The 11,697-nt window shown below is 43.1% G+C and overlaps 1 pseudogene across 1 annotated transcript; it reads left to right on the top strand.

Annotated features, from left to right (window-relative positions):
* Positions 1-6,539: 6,539 nt before the first annotated feature.
* Positions 6,540-7,589, top strand: LOC309869583 (kelch-like protein 42 pseudogene; annotated as a pseudogene). Its single transcript has one exon. The product of its transcript is annotated as a kelch-like protein 42 pseudogene (transcript).
* The last annotated feature ends 4,108 nt before the right edge of the window (positions 7,590-11,697 follow it).

Below are 11,697 nucleotides of genomic sequence, written 5' to 3'. Positions count from 1 at the left end.
CTTCCTAAGTAAATAGAAAGACAAGTGGAAATCCTAGCCCAGAGCCTTTCTGAGGAAAACAATAATTTAGTCACTTGACGTCAGATAAAGGAAGGATCCATTACACCAGAAACAAGACATGGTTTGTAAGGGGACTGTTGTATGGTTTTAAAGAAACCTGTGACTGCAGACTTTTAATTTTTAAATTTTTATTATTTTTTTTAAAGATTTTATTTATTTATTTGGCAGAGAGAGAGAGAGAGATCACAAGTAGGCAGAGAGGCAGGCAGAGAGAGAGGAGGAAGCAGGCTCCCCACCAAGCAGAGAGTCTGAGGTGGGGCTCGATCCCAGGACTCTGGGATCATGACCCGAGCCAAAGGCAGAGGCTTAACCCACTGAGCCACCCAGGCGCCCAACTGCAGACTTTAAAAAAAAAAAATGTTCCCCCTATGATTTAAGTTCTGGTATTTACATTCACCAGAAAACCAGTTTGTGCCCTGGTTTAAATTTTTTGTTTTTATTAACAAAATAACAACAACAAAACCTTGAAAGTAAATGAAAACTGAAAATGAAAAAAAATTAATTTTGCAGTGATTTGAAAACATTGAATGTGGATATGTGGATCCTGGTCACTTCTTGGAGCTAGGCATTCCCCAGCCCCTCAAAGGTCAACCACAGACTTTCTTTAAAAAGAGAAAATAAAACATAACAGTGAAAATTGTGAAGAAGTTCAAAAAGTGGAAGGGGGGGGGCACCTGGGTGGCTTAGTCATTAAGCATATGCCTTCCTCTTGGTTCCTGATCCCAGTGTCCTGGGATTGAGCCCCCATTGGGCTCCCTGCTCAAGGGGAAGCCTACTTCTCGCTTTCCCACTCCCCCTGCTTGTGTTCCCTCCCTCGCTCACTCTCTGTCAAATAAATAAATAAAATCTTAAAAAAAAAAAAGTTCCAAATGGGGGCTTGTTTGCAAGTTATAAAAGATACTTCTTTGTGAAGCATATACAAAATGCATAATATCTCTGACTAAAGCAGGGAAAGTTTCTAAGAAATGTGTATTAGGGAAATGAAATGGTTTTAAATTTCTAAGTATTAATAAAAATCACTTCAATTGCAAGGCCAAAACATTCGAAAAGATACTAAAGGAGGCAAAAAATGGCCTCTCACTTTTGTGAAGGTTGTAGTTTCCATATCCCATGATGATGTCCACGTTGACAAAGTAGTTCAAAATATGAAACTGTTGGGTTTTTATCCCATTTTTATACCAAGCTTAAGTGAAAATCAGCTTTTGGCATAAAGTACGGCTGAACTGCTCTTTCTTACTTGGCACAAAAATGTTAACATTCTTTGAATTTTCATTTCTCTACCTGTTTTGTAATAATAGCCTATCACATATGCTTTAATTTTTAGAAATATATGATTTAATCATCAATAATAAGCAAATAATCAAAGGGCTGAATAACTTTAAAAACAAAACATTTTACTTTCTCCTAAGCAAAAATTATAACATGGATTAACTCCTAACCCTGCATAAGCCACCTAAAATATACTAAAAATGATTAATGTGTTATTCTATTGAACTTCTCATAGAAAACAAGTTTCAGTTGCTTACCGGCAAATAATCCGACCATTCTGTCTGTTCCAAGGAGAAAGGGAAGAGAGGTTTCCTGATGGCAAAGTAAGTGACAGGCGAGGAACAAAAAGATTACTCCCTTTTTTTCCATGAGGTTCCATAGATACAGCAATTAGTTCATGCCCCGGGGACATAAACCAGAAAGTCAGCTTTCTAACCTTCTCCCCTCAGTGTCTTTCAATCACATTAAATGCAGTTTCTTTTGTGTGATATAGAATTCCTTGAAGTTCTCATGTATCCTGCAGGGATAATGGAACAACCCATAATTGCTTAATCCTTTTGCTGTCAAATGGTGTTCAAGTAAAGATCAAAGTTGCATTTTTTAAAGAATCTCCAAATACCAATGTAAAAGCATGCTTTAAAATTTTTTAAACATTTTTTTTTTTTTTTGTGATTGCATAAACATTCAGTTGGAAACCAGGAACTTCTTGGAGCCAAATATTTTGAAAAGGAGAGATAGAAACTGGACTGCAGGGGCAGAGGGAGGAATCCACAATGGGCTGAGATATGTGGCCCAGAAACATCTAGTCTCAAAATTGTCCATGTGAGATGAAATTACAGAAACCAGAAAGCAATTCCAACTCTGAATAAAAAATTGCTATATAGGCTTTTTATAGATTTTATCAAATATTGAGAACTGTTACACTATTGCAATGCAGTGATATATTGTATTTATTTCCAACTGAGTGCTCTTAAGAAGGGTTCAAAGATTGTATTCTTACCTTAAAAACCACATTTTTCTTCCAAGAGCTTGATTCAGTTGTTCTAGTCTGGGAACCAGAATTCTTAAAAGCGTCCCAGGTGATTTACTAAGATGTTTGGAAAACACTGACATAACACTGACTGCAAAAAAATGGAAGTTTTACTTACATTAAGATGCTCAATCGGAATTAAATATGAACGATTTTTATTTTTTTTTAATATTTATTTGAGAGAGAGAGAGTGCACACATGGGGGGGTCAAGGTGGGGGTAGAGAGTGAGGGGGAGGAAAAAACAGACTCCCTGCTGATCAGGGAGCCTGACCTGATGGGGGTGGTATAAAGATGAAAGGGGTTGGATCTCCTGTCCCTTCCCAGAGATCATGACCTGAGCTAAAGCCAAAAGTTGGATAGCCAACACACGGAGAATCACCCAAGAGACCCTGAGCCATTTTTAAAGAACTGTACTACTTTATAGTCATTTAAATTGTCCCACATGCTTGCATGAAAGGAAAATATTTCAGTTTTGCTTGTTAAAAAAGAAAAGGAAATAATCTTTATTAAGATGTTTTGCTTTTTATTAAATTGATATATGTTTCACTTTAAATACCCAAACTTTTGGGGCACCTGGGTGGCTCAGTTGTTAAACATCTACCTTCGGCTCAGGTTGTGATCCCAGGGTCCTGGGATTGAGCCCCACATTGGGCTCCCTGCTCCATGGGAAGCCTGCTTCTCCCTCTCCCACTCCCCCTGCTTGTGTTCCCTTTCGTGCTGTGTCTCTCTCTGTCAAATAAATAAATAAAAATCTCTAAAAAATTTTAAAAAATAAAAATAAAATAAAAATCCAAACTTACAGAAAAGCACAAAAAGGAATAAAAACTACAGTCCTATAGTCTTAACACTTTCATTAACATCCTTCTAGACATCTTTATAGAAAAAAAAAAAAATATATATATATATATATATATATATGCCATTGTACGTAAATGGATTCATGCTGTTCCAGAAACTGTTTTTTAAAGATTTATTTATTTATTTATTTATTTTAGAGACAGAGAACATGAGTGGGAAGGGCAGAGAGGAGGGAGAGAGAATCTTAAGCAGACTGTACACTGAGCATGGACCCCACTCAGGGCTCAATCCCACGACCCCGAGGTCACGACCTGACTTGAAACCAAGAACCTGATGCTTAACTGACTCTGCCACCCATTTGTCCCTCCAGAAACTGTTTTCTAAATACCCAGGGTAAAATTATATTTTTCAGGGTTTCTAAAGAAGGATCTACATGTTTATCCTCAGTTGTAATGGCTCTCCAGTATTTCATTCTACGAATGTACCAAAATTTACTCTGTACTTCAGCTTCCTCAGCTATGAAGCAAAATAAAAAATTGTATTGTAATCCACAAAATCACCGACAATAGTGCTTGGCATATAATAAATACTCAATAAATGCTGGCTACTATTACTATTATACGTTATGTTTTCTAATTTTTTATTATTAAAAGCAACAATGTAATAAACATCTTGTACTTAAATATTTTTTTTCTTCTCAGTCATTAAGGTTGTATTTTCCAGAAATTCTTAAAGAAATAGCCTGTGTCTGACACTTACTGTAGTCTTTTGTTAAAAGATCATAAAATATAAAGTGTCTGAAGTGAGTCATAGTACCACAAAGGCCAGTCTTTATTATTCATTGTTCAGTCAATAACAGATCTATAAAATTATACCACCAACTATATATGAGCAATATTTTCATAAGGCTTAGAAATAATATTTTAGATCTTTTATAAGTGAGTTTATATTGCTTTGACTTTGCATTTCTAGCTCAACAGAAAGCTTACTGTGTAAATTATAAAAATGATTTGATCTTTTAAGATACTTCAAATCCTAAGTGACATTATTATCATTATCAGGGTCAAAAAGCTTACAGGTTTAGTGCCTGGTATTGTCAGACTCACACCCCAGATTCCCTGCCCATGCTAATCTTACTCTGATAATATTACTGTGCGTGAATTGCCTTTCTGATGTGCATCATTCTTTGAGTGTGAATTTTTTGGGTCTCTTTTTAGAAGGCAAGAAAATACCAGTCTGAGGCATATCCATGACGTTTGGAAACAAAAGCATCCATTGGTGAAAGATTCTAAAAGGACAGGGAAGAGACTAAGAGCCTGTTCTTCTTGGCTGACCCACTGAATCTGGCATTGTTGCCAGTGGAGGCACAAATAAATCCCAAGTCCAAGCCTCTAGGATGTGCCTCCCAGCAAAATTTGCCAGTTTAAGGCCTAATACTAGAGGTGGCGCTTTACTTTCCCAAAGACATTGCTAAAGTCATGGTTGCCTACACCCAAGAAACTTAGAATGTCTTGACTGCACCCTTATTGAGAACAGAAGTGTGAGAAGTTGCTTGAGAATCATTACTTTTATCAGTAATGATTTAAAGTCCAAGAAACAAGGCGAAAAGATAACGTTCACAGATTTAAAAACAAAAAACAGATGAATAAGGCAAGTCATAGATCCATCCTTGTCTCCTTCACTTTTCCCAGGGAGGCCAATCTACTAGAATTTTTTTCTATGTCTTTAATATGTTAGTTCCTTATCCATGGTGTTTTATAGAGAAGATAATGGAGGACAACTCACCACGAGGCAGTTAAGTTACATAGTGAGAAGAACAAATTAACCAAAAAGGTGCTGAAATGATTTCATGCTTTACCAATCTTTCTTCTCTGGTTTTTAATGCTTCTCCCCTTACTAAGGTAAAATGTTAATCCGGTTGTAGGAGAGAACTTGTTTCAAAAAGCGGAAATGTATTTATGAAGAAGGTGTCATTTAACAACTTGCCATTCCAGAAGACAGATGAAGCTTGTCATAATAAAAACAAAGCCCAAATACATCTCCTCCCCAAGTTGAGGACTATTACGGAAGAATCTTGGTCTGGGAAAAATTTCACATTTTTTTTGTTTTTGTTTTTTGTTTGTTTTGTTTTTTAGGATAGGGTGCCAGTTCCCTCCCAATCCTTATCCCTCCATCTACCCAAAGCTAACCTAACAGTATCCCTCTCACTCCCTTCTAAGATTAATTCATATCTCATGAACAACACGAGGTCTTCATTATTTGGCCTGAGCTTTTTACTCATCTCTTTGCAACGTCCAGTGACAGAAGACCGGGAAGTTGCCCCTCCTTCAGTAGTCCTCATGGGCTGGGGAACATACGGTGGCAAGAAACGCCACTAGGTAGGCCAGTATGACTAAAGGCGGCCAGATCTTCTGCTCAGACCATCTGTCATGGCTAGCCCAACCAAACTGAAATAGGAAAAGCAATAACTTTTAGACGAGGTTTTAAAAGAAGTCACGTGTCCTCACTTAAATTGTCTTTCTTTTAATAGCATAAAAAGACTTAACGGGCCCCAGCAGCAAATACAAGCTCGTCTGCTTCCCGACCCGTTTCATCTGCTGTACTGTGCAGCCCAGCGAGCCCTGCAGAACCTGCTGCCATCTGCCTGGACCTTCTTTCTGCAAGATGGCTCCTCCACGATGACCCTGGCGAAGAATCAGCTCTAGGTGTCACCTGCGTGTGTAGGGACGGCCTATGTGCCTCAGGCCCCGGGACACTATGCCGGATTGGGCTAGATGGGCGATCCCAGATGTGATGTCATTTTGACTCCCAGGACCCCCGACTCCCATCATCCCGGTCCCCCCACGCCTGTTTTCTTCTTCTCTTCTCTGTCTCCCCGCTCGTAAAGCAGCGCGGAAGAAACAGCGGACTGGCTTCACCTCGCCTCCAGTCCCCCTCCCAACCCGCGCGTCGCTGCGGAGCCCGCAGGCCGCAGAGCCGCTGCGCCGGGCGTGCGGGGGAGGGCTGCGGGGACGTGGCCGCAGCCGGAGCGCCGGGGCCCGCAGCCCTCCCCGACAACGGATCCGCTCGCAGGTCTGGCGGGCGGCAGGGGTCCTGCGGGCGGAAGTGAGAAGCGAGGCGTGGCAGGAGGCTGCGGGCTGGGGGCTGGGATCCCCTCGGCGGCGGACGCGGCCCGGACAACCCGGACGAGGACGGCGGCCGCCTCCCGACGCCCGGCGCGCGGCAACCCGGCCTTTTGTGGCGTTGAGGCAGAGCAGACCGGCAGGGCGGCCGCTGCGGGGGAGCGAGGCTGAGCCGCCGCCCCTGGGACCAGGAGGAGGGGCTGCCTCGGGGGCGCCGCCGCGACCCAGATAGGCTGGGCGGACGCGGGAGCGGGCGGCGGCCCGTCGCCTCCCTCCTCCTCCGCGGCGCCATCCCTCGGCGCGCCCAACCCGGAACCCGGCGAGCGCGTGGGGGCGGGGAGGCGAGCGCGCAGAGCTGGCGGGCACCCCCGCGGCCCCCGGCCCCCCAGCCATGTCGGCCGAGGAGATGGTGCAGATCCGCCTGGAGGACCGCTGCTACCCGGTGAGCAAGAGGAAGCTTATCGAGCAGAGCGACTATTTCCGCGCCCTCTACCGCTCCGGCATGCGCGAGGCCCTGAGCCAGGAGGCCGGCGGCCCCGAGGTGCAGCAGCTGCGCGGCCTCAGCGCCCCGGGCCTGCGCCTGGTGCTGGACTTCATCAACGCCGGCGGGGCCCGCGAAGGCTGGCTCCTGGGCCCGCAGGCGGAGAAGGGCGGCGGGGTGGAGGAGGAAGAGGAGATGGACGAGGTGAGCCTGCTGGCGGAGCTGGTGGAAGCGGCCTCCTTCCTTCAGGTCACGTCTCTGCTGCAGCTGCTGCTGTCCCAGGTGCGGCTCACCAACTGCCTGGAGCTGTACCGCCTGGCGCAGGTGTACGGGCTGCCCGACCTGCAGGAGGCCTGCCTGCGCTTCATGGTCGTCCACTTCCACGAGGTGCTGTGCAAGCCCCAGTTCCACCTCCTGGGGGCTCCTCCTCAGGCCCCCGGGGATATCAGCCTGAAGCAGAGGCTGAGAGAGGCCCGGATGACCGGGACTCCGGTTCTTGTAGCCCTGGGGGATTTCCTGGGGGGCCCCCTGGCCCCACACCCCTACCAAGGGGAGCCCCCGTCCATGCTCAGGTATGAGGAGATGACCGAACGTTGGTTCCCGCTGGCCAACAACCTTCCTCCCGACCTGGTGAACGTCAGGGGTTACGGGTCTGCCATCCTGGACAACTACCTCTTCATAGTGGGCGGGTATAGGATCACTAGCCAGGAAATCTCGGCTGCGCACTCCTACAACCCCAGCACCAATGAGTGGCTCCAGGTGGCCTCCATGAACCAGAAGAGGTAAGCGCCCAGCGGGGCTGCTTCTGCTTCTTTTCCCGTTCCATTCATTCACTTGCTCACTAGTTCGTTCATTCCCTTGATGTTTGCTGGGCAATCGCAGGAGATTTTGCTGAAGTGGGAATGACATCTTCAGGAGTGTCGCTGGCCTGGACTCTGGCAGAGTTCCCAAGGAACTGAGAACTTGCGAGGAAGAAGTGGCCCCCGCCAGGTCAACTAACCGAGTACTTTCCTTGCAGGTCTCGCTCTTTCAGGCAAACTGCCTTTTTGCCTCTTTCCCAGTTGGGGGGGCGTGGGGGTGGGGGATGTCTGTGGTTTCCTGGAAGGATACTGTAAAGGAAAACTTTTTTTAAGTTTGCTTTCATTTTTACCTTTTTTAAAATTTTTTAGGCTCTAATCCTGATTACAGTGACAGACCGGGCAGTGACCTGTAATGCGGTCTTGGGAGGATTTTTGTTGTTGTTATTGACTTTGAAGCTTTCCACACTGGGGCCCCAATCTGTAATCAGATTACCATTAGAATTGTACCTTGGATTGTCTTTTTTATTTTGTATCCTCTCTTTTGCATCTCCCTTCCTTCCCAGACAGTTTCGTCTTTGTTCTAAAATTTGAGCCTGGCAGTGGTCACCTACAAAATTAGAACGTTTCAGTGCACCCAACCTTCCCCCTCCCATCCTCAAATCCCTCCCAACATGCCCTTGGGTGACATGAAGACAGGTAAAGGAGGAGGGGAGGCGAGGGAGAGTAGGGAATAGAGGTGGGAAAGGAAAAGGAAGAAGAAGGAAAAAAAAAAAAATAAAAGAGCAGAGCAGATACAGGAAGAGATGGTAGGAAAGAAAGATGGAAGGACTCAAGATGGCCCAGAGCCATTCACACTTAAGTGGGGAGAAGAATCAATCAGTATGATCCACGAAAGGACAGGAATACCCTTTTTTCTGCTATTCTTGTATCCATCTCAACCCCCACATGGGCCCTACCCTCAAGTGTGGAACAAGTAGTTGGGGGACTCACCACAGGCAAAGAAAGTTGTAACTGGAATGGGAAGACCATTATACATACATACTTGACTTAAGGGTACCCCAGCCTAGGGGGGTGGGGGGAACAGTGGCTTTATTTCTACTCTAACATGAAATTCATTTTGGAAAGTGTTCTTTTTTTTCTGGTGATAAAAATAATACATACTTATTTTAGAAAAGTGGAAAATGGAAAAGAATCAAGAAACAGAAAGACTATCACTCCTGCTCCCTCCCTCACAGAGGCAATACTGTGTAGAGATTGGCATGTTTTCTTCCAAGCCCTTTTTAGTGTATTATTTATACCACTGAGATGATACTGTATTTAAGGTTTGGTATCAGAAGTGTTATTTTTAGGCAAATTCTACAAGCTTTAATTGAGGTAACAAAGGGACATTCAGTGGTTACGAATGGTGCTCAGATTTGGGGTGGAAGGCCCAGCCGGTTGTCTGTCACCTCTACACACGTGTGTCCAGCTGTATCAACTGCTGCTCAACAGAACCCCTCCACCCCCAAATCCAGCTTGAGTTCTAACATAACACCTCACAGAATTCTTATTTTTTTAGAGAAGCGGGGAAGGCCACAGGGGGAAAGTGAATCCTAAGCAGGCTCCGTGTCCAGCACAGAGCCTGACGTAGGGTTTGATCTCATGATGCTGGCATCATGACCTGAGCCAAAATCAAGTCAGATCCTTAACCAACTGAGTCACTCCAGTGCCCCCTTTTCTTTCTTTACAAATCCTTGATAGTCGTTTTTCTTTTTTCTTTTTCTTTTTAGGAATATTCTTTATGTCCTCCAGGGGAAAAAAAAAAAGGTATTCAAGTAATTCGTAAATACATGCTTAGAAAAATTACAAATGACACGAGAAACCACAGAGTGGAAGATATGTGTATCTACTGATATATATTTATATATTATACATTTGTAAATATATGTTATAAATGTACATTTATATAAACATAAGTATGTTAATAATTGTTAGGGGAAAATGTTTGTATGTGTGTACATGTAGGGGTGTCTGTTCATCTTCTATATATTTTTACCATAGGTTGATTAGGCTGTGCTGATTATTATGACAATTCCACTTGGAGAGTTTTTTCTGTATCAACAAATATCAACATACATAGAGCGGTCTCACTCATTAAGAGCTGTATTCTAGCCTTTGGCTGTATGGTAATGTAATCAGCCCATCCCTTACTCGTGAGCATTTAAGTTGCTTGTATTTGCCATTATAAACACTGCTATAATGGGATGCCTGGGTGGCTCAGTGGGTTAAGCATCTGCCTTTGGCTCAGGTCATGATCCCAGGGCCCTGGAATGGGTCCCATGTTAGGCTCCCTGCTCCTCAGGGAGTCTGCTTCTCCCTCTCCCTCTGCCCCTCCCCACACTTGTGCTCTCTCACTCGCTCACTCTCTCTTTCGAATACATAAGATCTTTTTAAAAAATGCTATGTTGAACATCTTGGCATAGATGTGCCTCTCTTAGCAGGCATTTTTCAGTAGTCCTAAATAACAAATTCCTGGAATCTCTGGATAGGTGGGCCAAAGTATATATAAGTTTTAAATTTTGGTAGCCTCTGCCAAATTGCCCATCAGAACATTGTTCAGATCTCCTCTCCTATCAACAGTGTCTGAGCTTGCCAGTTCCTGTACTCCTGCCAAGACAGGATATTATCATCATTTTATATTTTTACCAATCCAGTTGGCAAACACTGATGTGAATCTTTCTGCTTGGGAGAGAAATTTTTCCTCTCAGATGTTTATTGGCACTTTGTATATATTTTATAAGTGGCCTTTGCCAATGAAAAATACAATTGGTTTATCTTTTTCCTATTCCGTTTAGAAATTCTGTTTACATACGTAGAATCAATCTCTTGTCTCTTAGGTAATGTTGCACTGTTTTCCCCCTGCCTTTATTTTACTGGAAGGCCTCCAAAATAAAAATCCACAAAGTGACTAGGCTGGTGAAGTCAATGAGTAGAGGGGTGGGTTGGAGTGATGATGAATCGGAGAGCTGTCACCCTACCGCAAGAGGGCCCCACCCCTGTCACCCACAGCTTGTTGCTATCTCCAAGTATAGCCAGATGCCCTGATTTTTAAAGACTGGCAACTTACTGCATTGAAAAAACCAACATCAACAATAACAGAAACCTTGCAGACCAAACAAACTGTAGGACAACACTGGCATTGTGAGCCTCCAATTTTGGACATCAGGTTTATCATGTATTCTTTTTTTTTTTTTTTAAATTTTAAATCTTTAATATGTAATACCTAATCTTCATTATAATCTTAAAAAGATCTCTTTATACAAATGTATCACATATTCTTACATGAGGAAATTTAAATTTTGGGGGAGTCAAATTTGTCCTACATACTATTAGCTTTTAATCTTGCACAGGAAGGGTGTCTACAAGTTAAGAATATACAAATATTCATCTGTCTTATAATCTATTTTGTGGTTTTGCCTTTTTACATTTATATTTGAATGTGTTTGGGATTTATTTTTATGTAAAGTATAATGTAAGGTTATAGCATGTTTCCTAAATGTCTCAGTGGCCTCAGTCCTCACTGTGATTTGCACAACCAGTTATCAGATGATAATTTTCCTGTTTCCATATTGACATATTGGCTTTTCCTTTACCAATAGCATACTTTTATTTATATTTATTTATTTTTTTTATTTATTTATTTTTTCCAATAGCATACTTTTAAATTATTGCAGCTTGGTAAACTATTCCGTTGTCTCGTGGAATAGAGACCCATTTTTTTCTGTTTATTTTTTTTTAAGATTTTATTTATTTATTTGACAGAGAGAGAGACACATCACAAGTAGGCAGATCAGCAGGCAGAGAGAGGGGGAAGCAGGCTCCCTGCTGAGCAGAGAGCCCAATGCTGGACTCGATCCCAGGACCCTGAGATCATGACCTGAGCCAAAGGCAGAGGCTTAACCCACTGAGCCACCCAGGCACCCCTTTTTGGTTTTATTTTTATTCTCTTAGCTATTCTTTGTACATTTTCCCCTTCAGAGAAACTTTAGAATCCAATTGTCAAGTTCTGTTGGAGTTTTGATTGATATTTATCAGTTAAGTTGGAGGAGGATTAATAGTTTCATAATACTTTGCAGATAGAAAAATTGTTTTTCCAT

This window comes from Mustela nivalis (genome assembly GCF_964662115.1).
Source record: "Mustela nivalis genome assembly, chromosome: 7".
NCBI classification, from domain to species: Eukaryota; Metazoa; Chordata; class Mammalia; order Carnivora; family Mustelidae; genus Mustela; species Mustela nivalis.
Note: the sequence above shows the minus strand (reverse complement) of the source record. Positions and strands in the feature narration are given on the sequence as shown.